Source organism: Gopherus evgoodei, chromosome 9 (assembly GCF_007399415.2).
Source record: "Gopherus evgoodei ecotype Sinaloan lineage chromosome 9, rGopEvg1_v1.p, whole genome shotgun sequence".
Lineage (NCBI taxonomy): Eukaryota > Metazoa > Chordata > Testudines > Testudinidae > Gopherus > Gopherus evgoodei.
Genome location: NC_044330.1, coordinates 86879231 through 86898368, shown reverse-complemented (window position 1 = coordinate 86898368; position 19138 = coordinate 86879231). Strand labels below are relative to the sequence as shown.

The window sequence follows — 19138 nt, the reverse complement described above, 5'->3', positions numbered from 1 at the left end:
TCTCATCTGAGAATTTGAAATACCAATAACAATAATGTAGTTAAACTGAGGAACCACCTGATCAGCATCCTATACAGCAAGCAGGAAAACATAAAAAAAGAGCTCGCCAACCTTGAGACTCTCATAAATAACGAAAATTCCATACAAACGGACTTCACTAAAATAAGACAGGAGATCTACATTACTCACTTCACCTCTCTACAAAGGAAAAAGGACTGTAAGTTGTCTAAACTCCTACCTGTCAATGGGGCCACAACTGTGGTACCCGTAACCCACCCAGCAATATCGTCAATCTATCCAACCACACACTCAGCCCAGAAAAAAGTCTGTCATATCTCGGGGACTCTCTTTCTGCCCTGCCACCCCCACTAACATGATATAGTTCTGCAGCAATCTGGAAGCCTACTTTCGTCGTCTCTGACTCAAAGAATACTTTCAGGATAACACTGAACAGCCCACTGATACACAGTTACCCTCCCACCAACAGCACAAGAAGAAAAACTCCACATGGACTCCTCCTGAGGGTCGAAATGACAGTCTGGACCTATACATAGAATGCTTCCGCTGACGTAGACAGGCAGAAATTGTGGAAAAACAACATTGCTTGCCTCATAACCTAAGTCATGCAGAACGCAATGTCATCCACAGCCTCAGAAACCATCGTGACATTATAATCAAAGAGGCTGATAAAGGAGGTGCTGTTGTCATCATGAACAGGTCTGACTACCAAAAGGAGGCTGCCAGACAACTCTCCAATACCAAATTCTACAGGCCACTTCCCTCAGATCCCACTGAGTAATACACTAAGAAACTGCACCATCTACTCAGGACACTCCCTACACTAACACCGGAACAAATCAACATACCCTTAGAGCCCTGACCAGTGTTATTCTATCTACTACCCAAGATCCACAAACCCGGAAATCCTGGATGCCCCGTCATTTCAGGCATTGGCACTCTCACTGAAGGACTGTCTGGATATGTGGACTCTCTACTCAGACCCTATGCCACCAACTCTCCCAGCTATCTCCGTGACACCACTGATTTCCTGAGGAAACTACAATGCATTGGTTACCTTCCAGAAAACACCATCCTAGCCACCATGGATGTAGAGGCTCTCTACACAAACATCCCACACACAGATGGAATACAAGTTGTCAGGAACAGTATCCCTGATGATGCCACAGCACAACTGGTTGCAGAGCTCTGTGCCTTCATCCTCACATACAACTATTTCAAATCTGATGACAATATACATCTCCAGATCAGTGGCACCGCTATGGGCACCCATATGGCCCCACAATATGCCAACATTTTTATAGCTGACCTGGAACAATGCTTCCTCAGCTCTCGTCCACTCACGCCCCTTCTCTACTTATGCTACATTGATGACATCTTCATCATCTGGACCCATGGGAAAGAGACTCTGACAAAATTCCACCACGATTTCAAAAGCTTCCACCCCACCATCAACCTCAGCCTGGACCAATCTACATGGGAGGTCTTCTTCCTAGACACCACAGTGAAAATAAGTGATGGTCACATTAACACCACCCTATACCGAAAACCTACCGACCACTATGCCTACCTTCATGCCTTCAGCTTCCATCCCGGGCACACCACATGATCCATTGTCTATAGCCAAGCACTGAGGTACAACCGCATCTGCTCTAACCCTTCAGACAGAGACCAACACCTACAAAATCTCCACCAAGCATTCTCAAAACTACAATACCCGCACGAGGAAATAAGGAAACACATCAACAGAGCCAGATGTGTACCCAGAAGCCTCCTACTGCAAGACAAATTCAAGAAAGAAACCAACAGGACTCCACTGGCCATCACATACAGTCCCCAGCTAAAACCTCTCCAACGCATCATCAGGGATTACAACCCATCCTGGACAATGATCCCACACTTTCACAGGCCTTGGGTGGCAGGCCAGTCCTCACCCACAGACAAGCTGCCAACCTGAAGCATATTCTCACCAGTAACTGCACACTGCACCATAGTAACTCTAACTCAGGAACCAATCCATGCAACAAACCTCGATGCCAATTCTGCCCACATATCTACACCAGCGACACCATCACAGGACCTAACCAGATCAGCCACACCATCACCGGTTCATTCACCTGCACGTCCACCAATTTAATATACGCCATCATATGCTAGTAATGCCCCTCTGCTATGTACGTCGGCCAAACTGGACAGTCTCTATGGAAAAGGATAAATGGACACAAATCAGATATTAGGAATGGCAATATACAAAAACCTGATAGGAGAACGCTTCAACCTCCCTGGCCACACAATAGCAGATCTTAAGGTGGCCATCCTGCAGTAAAAAAACTTCAAGACCAGACTTCAAAGAGAAACTGCTGAGCTTCAGTTCATCTGCAAATTTGACACCATCAGCTCAGGATTAAACAAAGACTGTGAATGGCTTGCCAACTACAAAACCAGTTTCTCCTCCCTTGGTTTTCACACCCCAGCTGCTAGAAGGGGGCCTTATCCTCCCTGATTGAACTAACCTCATTATCTCTAGCCTGCTTCTTGTTTGCATATATATATATACCTGCCCCTGGAAATTTCCACTACATGCATCCGACGAAGTGGGTATTCACCCACAAAAGCTCATGCTCCAAAACATCTGGTTAGTCTATAAGGTGCCACAGGACTCTTTGCTGCTTTTACAGATCCAGACTAACACGGCTACCCCTCTGATACTTAATAATGTAGTGCACTCTTCTAGCAACTTATCCAGGGAGTTCTTAACAAAGTTTGACTAACAGTCATTAATTAAGCCTCCTATTAGCCTTGCAGGATAGGAAAGCACAAGCTGCTAGCCTCTGTCTCCCCAGCCCAGAAAGGACTAACACCATGCCAAAAGTCTGTTCAGGCCCTTCCTTCAGTGCACAGTTTAATTCTTTATATGTAGAACTCACAAAGGAACACCAAACCAAAGCTATTTGCAGGAGCCCTTCCCCTTGCATCTCTCCCACCTGCTTTAGAAGCCAACTTCCTTCCCCCAGCTTCCGCCTTCCACTGAGCTCTTCAGCCCTTTCTAGGAATCATCTGCCCCCCTTCCCAGCAGGGTCTAATAATCCCCTCTCCTTGGCCCAAACACCTGTTCTAAAAAGGGCTCTGTCTCAGAACAGGGCAGGCTGGCTGCAGCCCTCCTGGCCCTTAAAGAAGCAGACTGCCTTGTTACAAGAAATATTAATACATTAATTTTATGCATGAGGAAAGTGGCACACAGGGAGAATTCCACAACTAGCTCAGGGTCACAAAGCAGGTCAGTGGCAAAGGTGGAAATAGAACCAATGGTCCTAACTCCCAATTCCTTGTTCTAGCCATTAGACCACATGCAAAGAATAAGGACCCGTTAAAAATCAATTGTCGGTGTTTCCTTTCCCCCAACTACTTGTTTTTCTCCTGCCCCTTACAGAGGCTGTCGGTTATATTTGGCCCTGATTTTCCTTCGTCAAGATGAACAGTGGGTAGTGGATGAACATCATCTTGTTAGGATATACACTGATCTTCTGTATTTCATATAAATTAACTCAGGGTATTGGAAGCACTTCTCAGAACACGAGCATCTACTCAAAGATGAAAGAAGAGCCCAGTGAACTCCCAGTGGATCTGGCACCCATTCCATGAAAGAGATGACACCAGTATGCCAGGAAAAAATAGCAGTTCCAACTGGATGGCACTGGATGTATGAATTTATTGTCCCATTTTTATCCATGAGAATGTTATCTGCATTTTTTAAAGTTTATATCAATTTCTTTTTTTAAATCAGAGTAGATTCCTTCCATATTCCATACTGACTGACAACACCACACACACTCCCACTAACTAGGGATGAGGATGCACCATGTATAAATCTGTACAGGATTTGGTCCTCCATATAATACAGTACAATAGTCCTCCTACAACAAAGATTACCCCCCTCATCAGTCACACGGGATTTCCAAGTCCAAAGGTGACATTTTTATGACACGAAAGGGGCTACAGCAAACTGGGAAATTTTGGCAGTCATGGAGATGACAAGAGTTATCAGAAAGTGCCTGAAGGTCACTATGTCTATCTGGCAGATGTGGACCAGTATACAGAAGCAGAAGATGCAATTCTCTGGTATTATGTTGGATTCTTTGAGGAAAAAAACGGTATGTGACTACCATAATGAAAGGTGTATGGTAAAGCATACATACAAATAGGGTGGAGCTAAGCTACGCACACAGCCTCAGCTTTGGCATTTCTGGAGTTCTGAGTACTTAACTGTGCAACCTTAATATTCTCCTAGCATAATATTTAGTTTAGATATAATATACATTACATGTCTGAAGCTTGGGTCCTGAATTTTGTAGGAGAGGAAGAGGAGGGTTCAAAATCTGAGGCGCCATTTCAGCAAGCACTTGAGCGTGTGCTTAAGTTTAAGCACGTGTTATGTGTAATTGAGGTGAATGGGATTTAAGCACATACTTAGGTGCTGTGCTGAACTGGGGCCTGAACCAGGATCTGGAGTTTGCATCTGGCCCATCTTTCTATAATAGACCAAGACAGATACCAGGATCTAAACATGTTCACATTTTAGGGATTTCATATTCTGGATCTGGAACCAAAATTTGCAATTTAGGTCATTCTCTAATACTATGCACCTTCCGTTGCTTATCTACATAATAGGCAGCTGTTTTGTTTTTTGTGTTGTTTTGTTTTAGACTAGATGTCTTTCATAACAATAGAAACTATTGGAGGCTGAGACAATTTGATGATTTTTTGTTATCTAACAGCTTAGTTATTTGAAGAATTAGTCATGTTCAAACTAACAGCCAGGCTGGAAGATCACCAAAGCAACAATTTTGGAGCAGAAGAAGCTAATGTCATAAATAGATGAGCATGTGAACATGAAGCATTTCAGAGATTTCTCAAGAAGTCTTTTTTTAAGCATCCTCATGTTCAAACAAATCAATTCTTAGTAAATATAATGTCAGTGAAAAGTAAGACAGCTGCTATGCTCAGATACTACAGTGATGGACATGAAATGGATGAACAGGCAGAAGGACCAACCACGTGGCGCTTTTGGTTTCACAATGGGTGCATATTGCTTGATATTATTCAAATAATACTTTGTATTTCTCTGGCACCTTCCATCCAAGGATCTCAAAGTGTCTTTCAAATATTAATAACAGAATCAACACAGCACCCTGGTGAGGTAAGAAGTTATTATTATGTCTATTTTACAGATGTAAGAATTGACAGAGAGGTGAAGTGACTGTGATTTGTCCAAGTTCACACAGCAACTTTATGACACATATGGGAATAAAACCCAGGTCTCCCGATTCTGTCCTATGATTTAGTCACAGGACCAACCTTCATCTTGTGCCAGGTATTGATTGTTTTATTATTTATTACATTATCAACTATTTATTATCTCATGTGTTTATTGTGCACTCATATAAGAATAAAACCAGAGGGAGACTAACGCTGAAACATCCAAACTGTCCTAAGGGTATAGGCTATGGGTGTGGAGGGAAAATCATCATGGTCCAATAGATGCTCAGAAAATAAAATAATGTGTGGGGGGAAATTCCACTATGAAACAAGCTTAATCCTTCAGGAATTTCTAATCAACAGCACAGAAAGTGCACATTTGACCGAAGTGTCAATCTTCTGTGACAACAGAGTCCAACATGAATGGGAATAGACTTGACATAACCCATTCTCTTTCTGGAGAAAGGGCCCTTCTAGATTAGGGTGCAGCATTCAGTGGTGATGAAAACTCTGGGTTAGGGTGCAGCGTTCACCTTCTCCGAGTGCTCCAATCCACTCTGCAGGACAGTGAAATTCTCTTTGTGCATTTTATTGCAAAAGGCCAGATTCTGCAAGCTGCTGAGTGCGCTCAGCTCCCTTTAATCTCAGTGGGAGCTGAGGGGGCTCAGTGCCTCCTCAAACGAATCCTATTGTCCTCCTACACATGGGCATTGGTTGGGAGGTTTTTATCTCCTGAGTTGATCTTTAGCTTTTAAAAAAAGAAAATTGTCCAGATTCTCAGCCAGTTTTCTCTGACATTGAACCCATTCAAATGCTGGAGTGTGAGGAGCCTGTGCTACCTGGAGGACTGTTTGATTTACACACTGATAACTGGGGAAGAACAAGTTAGATATGATTATGTGGAAGTTCGGCTGCGATTTACACTCCTCATTGCCTCTCCACTAGATTTTGCATTTGTAGTCGTGTAATTAATTTTTGTTTAATTTTGTCACATTTTATCCACTTTGATTTACAAGAGTTTGGTTTTTGATTTTTTTTTAATGATTATGTGAAAAATCAACAATTGAATTTTTTTTAAAAAATGCACAAAATTAGGTTTGCTGTGACAATCTGCTTTAAAGGGTCCTGACTCTGAACCTGTTAAAGCCAACGGCAGCCTTTGCATTGCCTTCCATGGGCACAGGACTGAACCCAGAATGAGACTCACAGAGCAAACAAAGATATATTGCAGATACACGCTTCTATTTTCTTTTAATAAATACAGATAATGCTTGAGAAAAACATGCTTCTTTAATCCACCTTGGGAGCATTTCAGAAAATATCATATTGTGTGGATGACTTTAAAATGGCTCATTTGATTTTCATGATGGATCAATATTCTGAGTGAGGAAACTCCTACCCAGACAATCATCTTACCAGCATTGCTGGTCGGCGGTGTATATTTATTCTTATCACTAGCAATGACAGTTAGTTTCAGCTTGCAGGGTTAGAAATAGATACTTGCAGAGTTTAGCAACCTACTCAATACCAATGAAGCGTGTAAAATACCCTCACAGGAAGCTAGCATAATTGGCAAAAGATTAATTGTTTAAAAAATAGAAAGCAACACATGCACAAACCCAACAACTTAATATGACAGAATAATAGCAAGGTTTAAGTGGCAGGTTTAGAAATAAAGAACAGCCTACTACCAAAATAAAAGGTGTGACCAACTGTAAAATATATAGATCTGTGTCTTTGATACACGTGACTAGCACAGAAAAAGAATGAGCGTAGCTCCTTGTCTTAATCTAGTGACGAGAATAATAAAAAGCAGCATTTACATATCATGTTATAAATAAATGATGTTATTTCAGTTTTACACTAATGCAACTGAGCAGAATCTGGCCCAATGGCTGTAACTGATACATACTTTTCTTGATGTTTTTTTAACCAGTATTCATAAAACAATGAAATCTATACAAGTGAGAACTGTTGTGAATGCCTTGATGGATGCTCATGAAAACATGTCTAATTTCATTTGGATGAGAGGTTAAGGTTTTCTATCATACCATAGGCTATGGCAGCCTAGCATCTGTGAGTGCAACAGTGAACCTCACTCCAGCAGTAAGAGTTATAAGACCATTTTACATTTCTACACTGCTTTTCTGATGATGATTTCTAAACTACATATATTCCGATCACTTCAGTCTCCACTGAAGGGCAGCTACATCTGGGGTGGAATATGACAACTGTTCAACAGAGCACAGCAACATGACGCAACAGTTTAAAGACAGAAAGTAAAAAGTAACTTACCCAATAGGAACCACAAGAGGAATATAAGTAGGATGGAATATAACTATTTGGATTGGAATTTGGCCCGGACATCTGGGTTAATACTCCTTGTCTTGGGAATAGTGTGCAGATTTGTTAATGCCCAAGTGATCAGGAACTCAGCTTCACCACTCAGCCAAGAGACAACACCTGCAGCATCATAGCGCCCCCTACCAAAACGCTGGAACTTCAATTCAACATTGAGAGACGACTACCACCTATTACATCACTTAAACCATTTAAGCCCCTTCACACCATGCTGCAGCTATGGCTCATAAATATCTTGTATGCAAACCTTATTTGTTTTTTTCAATTGTCTGCTCCATTTTCAAAGGATAGATAGAATAATTTCAATACTCTTGTGATTGTTAACCCTTTGAAAAAACAACAGAAATCATGGCCCTGGAATTAATTTCCCCTCAGCAGGAATTAAAGATATTTGGTAATTCCCGGTTCAAACCTGTTTCAGAATCGGCCATCTGCCTAAACTTTCACTTTCCAAAAAATCTCCCAGACTGTGTTTACAAAAATATTATAGGCTCTTTAGCAGTCGCCATATTTTATTTTTAAGGGGTTGTAGGGAAAGAGGCTTCGAGTGATCAATGAAAAATAAAGTGTTCCTTTCTGATGACAAATAGTTAGAAAGATCAACAGATAAGAGAGAGTGACAGCACCTCATCCTGGCTACAGCAATTCCCCTACACACCCACCCACCCCCCAAAATCCATCACAGCACAGTAGTTGCCTAGGAGGTAAAATAAAAGAGGAAAGAAAGACATTAGGCCTTTCTCCACTGCTCTCTTTCAACTTGATAATCTCTGAAAATGTAAATAGGCAGATTCGTGCCGGGTGACTTCGGTTGCTTAGACACCAGTTGGAGCAGGGAGAATGTCATTACTGGAGCATTACACTTGGATGGATGGGATTGGGGAGGAGGGGGAGGGAGAGAGAAATTAAAAGCAAGGATGTTTTTAAAAGAAAAAAAAATCCTGAATCGGTACCGGGTCCCAGAAAAACATTAAATACAAACCTAAATACCCTGGTGTCTGACACAGGACAGCTGCCCACACTCCGACACTCAGCTTAGATCATGGGCTCAGAGTCTTTATGCAGCGTAAACCTCTAGAGCTCAAATTTGTATAACATTTCTCAGAGGGGATGGAAGGTGGGGGAGGAACCTGCACAAAAGGTCTCAAAGCTATGGACTGGGATCAATGGGTAACCTACAGCTGTTTCTATACTAGGCTTTCCTCTGAAATGTTTCCCACCACTGCTAAGATCGGTTCAGTTCCACCAGTAGTAGCCAAAGTGCAGAGAGGGCTCCTAGGTGACCCCCGTGCTCTAAGCACCATGTTGTCTACACCTGCTCAGACCAGGTCTACACTACGGTTCTACCCTCAGTGGAGATGCAGCAGTGTTAGAATCAGTGGGAAATTGTACTGAAAGAAAAAAGCCTAGCGTATAAAGAAAGGGCTCAGGCAAATAATATTACAAAGCAGAGGCAGTTCTGTAGGAGAGAGAGATCTGAGGAGAGGAAGAGGGAACTGTGTCTCTCAGTCTGGAAGTTACTGAACAGTTAGCCCTGTCTAAGGTGGGGGAATTTCCCTGGCTTCCCCACAACAGAAAAATCAACACGAAGCTGCACTCCAATCACGAGGAGCAAGAACAGCTGTAAACTGGCTGTCATAGTTTAAATTGCTTTCCTGAAGCCTCCGCTTTTGAGATGGGTGTTTTACAGTCCAGACCCAAGTAACAGCAGGAACGCGACAGCTTAGTAACAAATAAAACACACACCCCAACTCATCTGCCACGGAAGAGACAGATCGGATCGGTTCCACTTGCAACAATGCTGTTGACAACCACCACCCGCATTTCCAGTTCTCTCCTCTCCCTCCGTGATTCTTTTCATCCAGCTGTTTCACCTAACACACCGCACGCTACCCCCTGGAAAATGATATTCCGCACACACACGCACCCTACCAGAAAACCACCCCCGAACCTGCCAAATCTATGCCATGTCATTTTCTTTCTTTTAATCTCTTCTCTGGCTCAGCAGTTTTGTAATGCAGGGACCCTAAAATGGCTACAGCATGATCAATGATTTTCAAGGACAGAGAGGAAAGAAGGAGTCTGGAAAAAGGATTGAGGCTTATTTCCCCTTCCAAGTACTACAATAGGAGGAAAAGAGAAAGACATAGCTACCTGAACTCACCATTCCTGAGGCATCCCTTAGCCACTGCATGCTGCATCTGATGATGTCCTTATTATCGGGGGGGAACCCCACCACTTGCAGAGAGCTGAAAGAAAAAGAGAAGCCCCTCTCTCCCCCGTCCCTACCCCAGCCTAACCCTTCAGTCAGACATCCCTCAGTCCAGCAGTCTCGTGCCAGTCAAGAGCATGTTAATAGCAGCCTCTCACTACCTGGGATTTTATTTTATTTATTTATTTGAAGCACAGGCAGAGGGGGATTTTTCCTGCTTCCCTTTTCCACATGTGCTTTGAAAACTATGTGCATTGACGGGGGAATTGGGAGGGATGGGAAACGTACAGGGGAGGAAATGAGAGGGAATAAAAACAGTGGAGCTTGTGATAATTTGCTCCTCACCTCTTCTTCGCTGCCGCCTGGGTTCTCCCTCAACTCCCTTTGCTCTGGGATTCCCAAATCTGCAGAGTCAGCAAATCCATTTGCGCTCAGAGTTAGTCATTTGGGTTTCCGCTGACAGTGGTGAAGGAGGTAAGTTAGATCTTGCTTCTTATTACTACTAAGTCCCCATTACACTGGAACCAAGCTGCCCATCCAGTCAGTCTTTCAGGAGTAAGCCCCTGTGCTGATGCCCATCACCTCCCTCAACCACTTTGGTTCTGCTTCTTCCTGAGTATTTAACTCTCTCTCCCGCCTCCTCTTTCTGTTTCCAGGCTCTCAAACCCGGAGAATGAAACGACAGACCCCTGCATGCGTGAAAGGTAAAGACACCCAAGGTGAGTTCTTCACCAGTGAAATCATGCACCCTTAGAGGCATAATCTACTTTCTATCACTGACATATATTGGGTCAGCCAATGTGGCACTGAGTGGGGAAGAAAACAATAAAATATGGCGCACTTCTGTGGCAACAGCTAATGAATCCTCATAACATGTCCCTTTTTGGCAGGCATGTCAATGCCGTGCTCCCTATTTGTCAGAGGAGGCGCAGAGAGATAGAGAGACGTGACTCACCCTAGGCCACACAGTGAGTTGGTAGCACTGCCAGAAGTAGAAATTCTGAACCCCTCGTTCCTCTCGGCCAATCTGCCTCCTATGAGGGAGAATCCGTCTCTGGAACAGACGCGTATTTAAATACAATAGAGGTTTCATTACTTCTATCATCAGGCATGATAAAGGGGGGGGGGTCTCTTTTTTACGTAATGCCCAGAGAAACAACATGAGATGTCATGATTCTTGCTACAGCCTCTTTCAAGATCATCTATTCCCTTTCGTGCTAGCTGACAAAATTAAAACTTCAGAGGCAGAGGGGACAGATGAAACTGATGGGAGGTCACATATTGGGATGGGAGGCAACAAAATGCTATCAATTAAAGCTGGCCCCTGCTTTCTGCTCTTGGTGCACAAATTCTAGGGGAGGGATACAGTTTTCTATTGATTTCTGAAGGATGATCCAAAAAAAACCAAATGAAATTTATCATCTCATTTGCAATCTACAGGTTTTTCCATAAGGCTTATGCATGAAAGAAATGTATTTGATTCTCAAGCTCTTGGTCTCCATTTCCATTCCTGTTGTCAGGGATGACTCAAACATTTTTCAACAACCATCTTTTTTTCAATTACAATCAAAATCTTTCTACCATGTTCTCCATTTCCATGATTCCTGCATAGGTCAGTGGTAACCAAAAAGTTACTAGAGGAGAGCCAGAGCCAAAACCAGATATCCCGACATAGGGGAAGAAGTGGATGTGTCGAGGACAGGAGAGGGAAGAGGACCCGGCAGAACAGAATTCCCCTCAGTCTGATCTGCCACTGGCATGGTTTGAGCAGGCTTGAATCAGGAAACAACAAGCAGCATCACGTGGTTATTTATCATTCTCCCCTAGGTCTCAGCAAAGCTGGGATGTAGCAGCGAATCTGGTCCTAATTTTTTTTTTTTAAATGAAGCCAAAGCAAAGCAGGGGGAAGAAGCAGAAGGGTGTGTCGCACTAACTTGGTACTAATTGGGTCGCACCTAGCATGCTCTAGTTGAATCAAGCCACCTTTCATCCTCTTATCTTGAATATATACTCTGACAGTCTTCACTATTTCTGGATGTGACTGACAAAAGAGAGAGAGAGCATCATAAGTGAACTATTTATAGCTGTGCACAATTCTGCAATCCTACCCAAGTTTCTCATGTTTGGTGACAGGAAACCCAGCTGTGTTGCTCTCAGTTAAAGAGGGTTTCCCATCTGAAAAATGCAGCCTCCAAACATTTTCCTGGAAAGGATGAACTGTCAGGCAGAAACCTCCTGCTTATTCTTGTTTTTTCCTACAAACACTCTAATCCATATCAATCGGGGGGCCAAGTGCCTTGTTATAGGGAGTTATTTCACCTTTAATAAGTGACCTGCTGGGTTGTCAACCCCAAGTGTTTAAAAATTATGAGTCAGGCTCCAAAATATTTTGAGATTGACTTAAACATTATACATTTCCATTTACTTCTTTTCTTTCTGGTTTTGGAGCCTTTAGTGTGCACTCAAGTCACATTCTCAAACTTTTCTCTGCAACCATGGAGTGCTAGAAACTATATTTCTGTAATGGAAACTGAAATTATTTCATAATCTCGGGACTCCAGGATCAGGAGCTTTAAGAAAAAACGTAAAATGTAAGACTCACAATAAAAACGTTAGCAACACTACACAGTAAATCTCTTTTCTAGGTGATAAGGCCTCATCACACATTTTAATAGTAAGGGATGAGCAGATTTCAGCCACTGAGCCAAATACAGCCCCCCAGAGATCTACAGGGCAGTCCTTGCCTATCCTAATTTTTGCACATATGGAATGTGGAGACCACAAGCCTGAGCAATACTCCATCTTAACTCAGGAGCTCGCCCCTATACACTACACACACATATATACATATATCATATACGGAAGTAATTTCAAGGTAACAAGATATGTACACAACATAAAGCAACTCACATATTCTTTATCCTTAACCTTGGCCCTTCCCTCTGCAGCTCCCCATGGTCCATTGTCATCTCTTGCTGTGTGACTCTTCAGTTATGGACTGACTTGGTGTCCCTTTCTAAAACGCCTGTAGTCCTTTTGGGCAAGGACACAGAGACAGAGACCGTGACCACTGGCATGTACCAGCAACAAGGGCCTGACATATAATTCTTATTCTGTTTATGAAAATTAACATACTGTATGGTCTAATAAGCATTTGGGAGTCAGGTTAGTTGGAAAGAAAGCAGGGCATGTTTGTAACTGCAGAAGCACCCCATTCCACCTAGGCATTCAAGTCCCAAGAAATATCTGGGCATGCTCACAGGCTTAATACATCCACAACCATAGTTAATCCCATGCTAATGTTCGATCCTCTCATTTCCATAGACACTCCCATATTGTTGACTTGATAGCCATTCTTACTCCCACTAGTACTTGTTACTTATAGAAATTGGCATCCCGTAACATAGCCATTCAAAAGCCTGGACAGATGCCCCAAATAAGAGAGACAATGAAGGTCATGGAGGGAGCAGATAATGCAGAAACAATTCAGGAAGTTTGCCTGACATTTTTTGCCCTTTCGGTCTTTCTTCAGCCTTTATATAATACAGTCAAGAAAAGTTGCTTGATGCCAGACTTGTGTGGGAGGGAGGCAAGGGGAAGATATGGATTAATATACGGTAATGAGACTACCTACTAGGGTAGCAAGGAAGCTTTATGATTACGGGCATAATAACTACTGTCACTATCTTGAGCTTTGGAAGCAGTGGTTATGTCACTCAAGTGAAGGGATGGTCTGTCAAATTGAACACTTGACTCAAGAGAACACGCACATCTTAAATAATGGAATTGGCATGCCACAGTACTTTCGTAACCATATTTGACTGCAAATCAAACACTACAGCAATATAGAGATTGCTTTAGCTATGCCAGTGCCAGCTCTCCAACCAACCATGCTACCTAGCATGTCCCCTCTTCTGGAACGCATTTCTGCACTGCACACCACGGGGTATCTATGGTATTTCATACTTCTCTTCCTTACACAGCTATTGCCTATGATTAGTATATTAGAAAATAAAAATAAATAGAGGAAGGAAGGCGGAGAGAGAGATGCACAGGGAAGAGGGGAAAAGGTGAGATGAATGAAAGAGATTTGCCCAGTTAAATTATAAATCATCTCTGAGCTCTCAAGGTCAAATCTTGCCTTCACATCCACTGGTAACGACTGACTTCACTGAAGTTATTCCAGATTTTCACACCACGATGTAAATGAGAGCAGAATTAGGCCCTCAGATCCCAACCAACTGACCCCAAATTAGTAAAATGCATCTGGGGGAATAGGAGGGCATTTGTCATGAGGATTGTTAGATACTGGCAGAAATTATTCTGATTTTTCTCCTTCCCCATGTCATTTGTTGATTAGGCCTGCCAATAAGGTTACTATCTGACTGCTCCATTATCTACATCTTGTGTAATCTGAGGTGGTTTAGGAAGGAGTAAATCAAAGGCTATCAAAGTTAACACTTGCTTTTCATAACAGGCAACAGGGAACTAGGGATGTGCCAAATTGGATTCATCCTGTATATGAATCCAGACTCTTGACACCATCCAGAATCACTTGGAGATTAACCCCCAATAACAGATGAAATCTCAGAAAGATGCCTAACTACACAACCAGTTGCCAAGGAAATGTACCTTTCCTGTTACCTATCTGTAAGATAGTGTCCAAAACCAGCCTCAGCTTGCGTAACAGAGAGTTCTGAATCTCTGCAGGAAGGACAAGTAGGAAAAGGAGACAGAGGCAGCGTTACGCAGTTGAGGGGTGCAATCCAGACCCAATGAGGGGTTGAGTCACTGTCTGTCCTGTAACCCCGGGTTCCTCAAATGCTTTGCTACAGTAATTCCCTACCTCAGACATTCACAGTCAGCAAGAAGCATGCAGATCACACCCTCTGTCTGTATAATTGTAACTCTGGTCCAGCAACTCTGACCTGCCAGCAACATACCAGTCATGTTCCCTGGTCATGTTCCAACTGCAGGTGACCCCAACACACTCCCAGTCCTGAATTTTCCCAAAACTGTGCGCTCTAACATCCAGCCCTCTTCTCCTGGACAGTTCAGAGATAATAAGGTTTGTTTGTTCCTTGAAAGATACAAAACCAAATCATATCTTATTAACTTAACTGAGGTAAATACACCCTTTCCTTTAAACACAGCACTGAGTTGGTTTATATTAATCATAAAACACATTTATTAACAAAAGACGACAGGATTTAAGTGAGTTCAAGTATAAGAGATCAAATTAGAAAATGTTACAAGGGTAAAAATGTGGAAGCCTAAAATTTAATCTAGCAAGGTACAGGCTTTGTTCAGGATGGTTTCTCTCACCAATCTTCCTTCTTCCCAGCCATGGGTGACTATCTCTCAGTTATGACCTTCCATAGAAGTGCAACAGGCTGGTTTCTCTTGTGAAAGATCTTTGCCTAAGCAGGTTTCTCACCTATATTTGATTTCCAGAGATTTCAAACCCGCCTTGATGGAAGAACCCATCTTTCTCAGCTCTGTTCCCTTGTGCCTGTTTAAAGATGAATGCTAAAGATGGTTTCTGATTTTGCTTATATCTTCCAAAGTTGTCACTTTCTTTCCAGAGGCAGGATGACCCCATGCTGTTTTTCCCTTCCTGTGGGCTTCCTATCCCCCTGCAAGTAAATGAGGCTTCCATTGTTTTGATTCCACCATGTTTCATTTACATAGGAGACAGGTAAATATCTGCCTTCTCCCCTGTCTGGAGGGAGCCTGTTTGGTCACAGACTTTAAAGCATAATATCATTATGTATTCATATTTCCTCCTGTAGCGCTAATACATACATTTCACAATGATATTAATCCCCGGTGTGCCATTACCTTTCAGAAAGACCTCACTCTATACACTTGTATAGTACAGTAGTATTACATGCAATCAGTGGATTCAATTGCTTATCACTTGAGGTTCAGCCCCCGTCTTTATACACCAGTAAAGCTTTGCAATGTATTTTCTGAAAAGTAAGACCCAGACCAAGCTTCTCTCCCCTGCTGATTTGTCTCCTAAAATGCAAATTATATAGTTTCTGCCCCCTCTGGTGTAATTGTATGAACATTAAACATGTACTTGTCACTCTCCTCCCGCCCACTGTGATAGCGTGAGGCTTGTCTCCACCCCATTGTAGCTGGATGGATCTGTTTACGGGACATGTAAATACATTCACACTGTCTTTCAAAGTACTTTGGCAGTACCTCCCAGGTGGAAAAATCACATTCCTTTGCTTGCGGTGAAGTAACTACTGGTTGGCTGGCAAACACATTTTAAGAATGTATTATTTCAGTTTATGTCCTTAACTTTGAATCAGTGGCTTTCACCTACATTATGTGATGATATTAATGAGTGAGTCATGAGCTTTTCATTGACACCATGCATGAGGGGCGAAGGGATAGCTCAGTGGTTTGAGCATTAGCCTGCTAAACCCAGGGTTGTGAGCTCAATCCATGAGGGGGTCATTTGGGGATTGGTCCTGCTTTGAACAGGGAGTTGGACTAGATGATCTCCTGAGGTCCCTTCCAACCCTAATAATCTATTATACTTATCAGATACATTTCATGACTTTAAAGAATTGGGATACACTTGAATGGAGTAAGCCAGCTGCAATTTATTACCAGATATCAGGGTGTCCGTCACCCTCTGCCCCTAGGTTGTTCTTAATATCACAGGAGGGTACCCAGGAATTTCTCTCTTTGAAAAAACTGTGTGTATCTATGTTTCTAGAGAGGGTGCTATACCTGGTTATTCTGCAGCAGGTTTGAAAACACATGTTGAAAGCAGGCATCCACAAGCTTATGAATACATCATGAAAAATGTTACTAGGAAGTAGTGTTTGTGTCCTGTAGTCCATTCCAATCACTGCAAGCCATGCAGAGTACTCTGCAGGAATGTCATAGAGAGGGTGCATTCTCAATGAAATCTACATAGCCAGACAATTTCAAATGTATAGGAACTGGGCTTCAGGTCACTTTTAACATCTTCGCACTGGTCCAGCTGCCTTCCCGCAAATCTAGTTTCAAATAATGCAATCAATAGCAATATTAATGAGCAAGTTGTTCTGAGCAATATTGACAGTCAGAGAGCCCTCTACTCACTCTGGGCTGATACCGCGGTTCCCAGGAAAACTGCCACTTGGTTGTTTCTTCATCACACAACCCCAGGGCCTGAGAAATAGTTTAAAAGGAAATCAGCTTTTCTGCACTGCCAGGCTTTCCACACCAGGCACCTGGCAGCTGCCAGATCAAATGCCTTTCTGGGCATGCTCAATAAACAGCAGCTTGCCAGGGGGGTGGCATCTGCATGCTTCTCCAGGATAATGCTATGAACATGGTGAAATCTGTCCTTTCACAACGAATTGCAGTTTGGAGTGTTTTGTCCACCCCAGGTGACCTGCATTCCCAATGAATGCTAACATTTCAGGCAGTTATGAGCGTGCAAAGACAGGGAAGATATTAGACTGGAAACTTTTTTATAGCCTTAGCTGTAGCAGTTGTGACTGGTGCAAGTGCTATAATTATTAGATTAATGTCATGTTCCTGTGCAAACTGGCATGGCATTGCGGAGGGCTGGGGGGGTAATTACTTGCAGCTGGAGAGGCTGATTGCAAAACAGAACACACGGATTAAGGTGACATTTACTATCAGCCCTCGCCACTTAACCAGCACAAACAAATCTGTATCCTTATGCTTGCAGCAGTGTTCCTTTAAGAACACGTTTGGAGTCACCAAAGAGTCTGGCTGAAGCTTCTAATACCATGCCCTTCTCAATCCACTCTGTCTGACATATATATTCCCTGGCTCTGAACTGTCAGTGCTTTGTGTTTTCTCTGTATATTTCAGAGATATTTTCCTGAGCTGCTCAGTGCAGATCTGTATCCCAAGGCAGTACTCAGGTTTGCATTCCTGGTTTAAGACAGGTCCAAGACACGACCCGTTGATGCAGCTCTGGATTGGAACTCTCTCAGAGTTCGAGGGGAGTGGTCAGATCAGGAGTATGGGGTTTTGCCCATCTCTGATATTTTTCTATGGCTTGCATGGTCGTTTCCTAATTACACTGTATCACAATACACTATTCCCCTTGAGATTTGCAGCTTGTAGGCCTTCAAGGGTCTGCTTTGTCACTCCCACAGTCCCACCCAGCAAGCAACATCACAAAAAAATTAGTGAATATAGAGATTGTTCCAAAGAAGTTTTTCTCCTCCTCTTGCCACTGCTTCCCCGGAGGGTTTCCTTACTGTAGAATTCACTCATGTGTCTCCCCTTCCCCCCATCCCCAGTTACAATATTCATTCCAGGCAGCCAGCCTAATGGCTCTGAACACGCCTTCCTATTGACATACCAAACCTGAACTGCCTCATTCAAAGGGGAGCATGACAACATCCTTTGGAGAGCCCTTTCACACCATAGTTATTTCATTGCTGTAGAGAGCAGGTGTTCTTCATTACATGTTAGAGACTAGAACCATGTTCTCAGAACCATTGTCACTGTTGAACTGCAAAAAGGAATCAAAAAGGTTAATTAAGGATAGGGAGGAGATTTTTATTTAACCTGGCCCACAATTTTACAGCTTGGTTTTATAAACAAAACAGCGGCGCTGTAGAACTAAGCAGCAGCTAACTTCCCTAAAAACATGCTACAGTGTTTTTTGGTAATGGTCCAGTACTCTCCAGATTACCATAGCAATGCCGCAATGCTTTGGGCTCTACTGATAATTTTTATTATGATTTATTATTTGTATTACAGTTGCTAATTGGTTTTCTAATAGGAGTTGTCCTACGTATTGTTATCAAGGTTTGCCAGAAGAAGTTACAGCCAGAAGTGTCCTCCTGAACTAGCTTTGTCAAATTTTGTACTGGATTCTCTCATCGGAAAAAATGCATCATTTATACAACAATCTCAACTCTTTTCACAGTATGCCTTGGAGGGAGGAGGATTTATTAGGTCTTTGGGGCAGGAACCCACTCACTAGGAAGCACCTAACACACTTTTTGGCACAATGAAATAGATGGAGAAACAGACACAGAATGTGCCAGTCACTTGCCCAGTGTCACACAGCTAGCCAGAGACAGACATGGGAACAGGAGTCCTCCTGATTCACAGTGCTCTGCTCTAACCACTGATCACTGCCTCCTGGATTTGAATCAGTTTCAAGCACACACACACACACACACACACACACACACACACACACACACACACACACACTTGCTGTCAGGCATTATATTTATTTTTTATTTTATTATGTATACTCATTTATTATTAATAAGAGAGCTACACACA

At 42.7% G+C, this 19138-nt stretch overlaps 1 protein-coding gene across 3 annotated transcripts in view; it reads right to left on the bottom strand.

Moving 5' to 3' along the window:
- ARHGEF9 (Cdc42 guanine nucleotide exchange factor 9) overlaps positions 1-19138 on the bottom strand; it is a 326751-nt gene that overhangs the window by 173553 nt on the left and 134060 nt on the right. Inside the window, exon 1 of one of the 3 annotated variants that reach the window (XM_030576355.1) lies at positions 9790-9893. The exons of the other annotated variants lie outside the window; for them this stretch is intronic. The gene's annotated coding sequence lies outside the window, so the exon portion shown is untranslated. Of the gene's footprint in view, positions 1-9789; positions 9894-19138 lie in introns of those variants that run through there. 3 annotated transcript variants of the gene reach the window in all.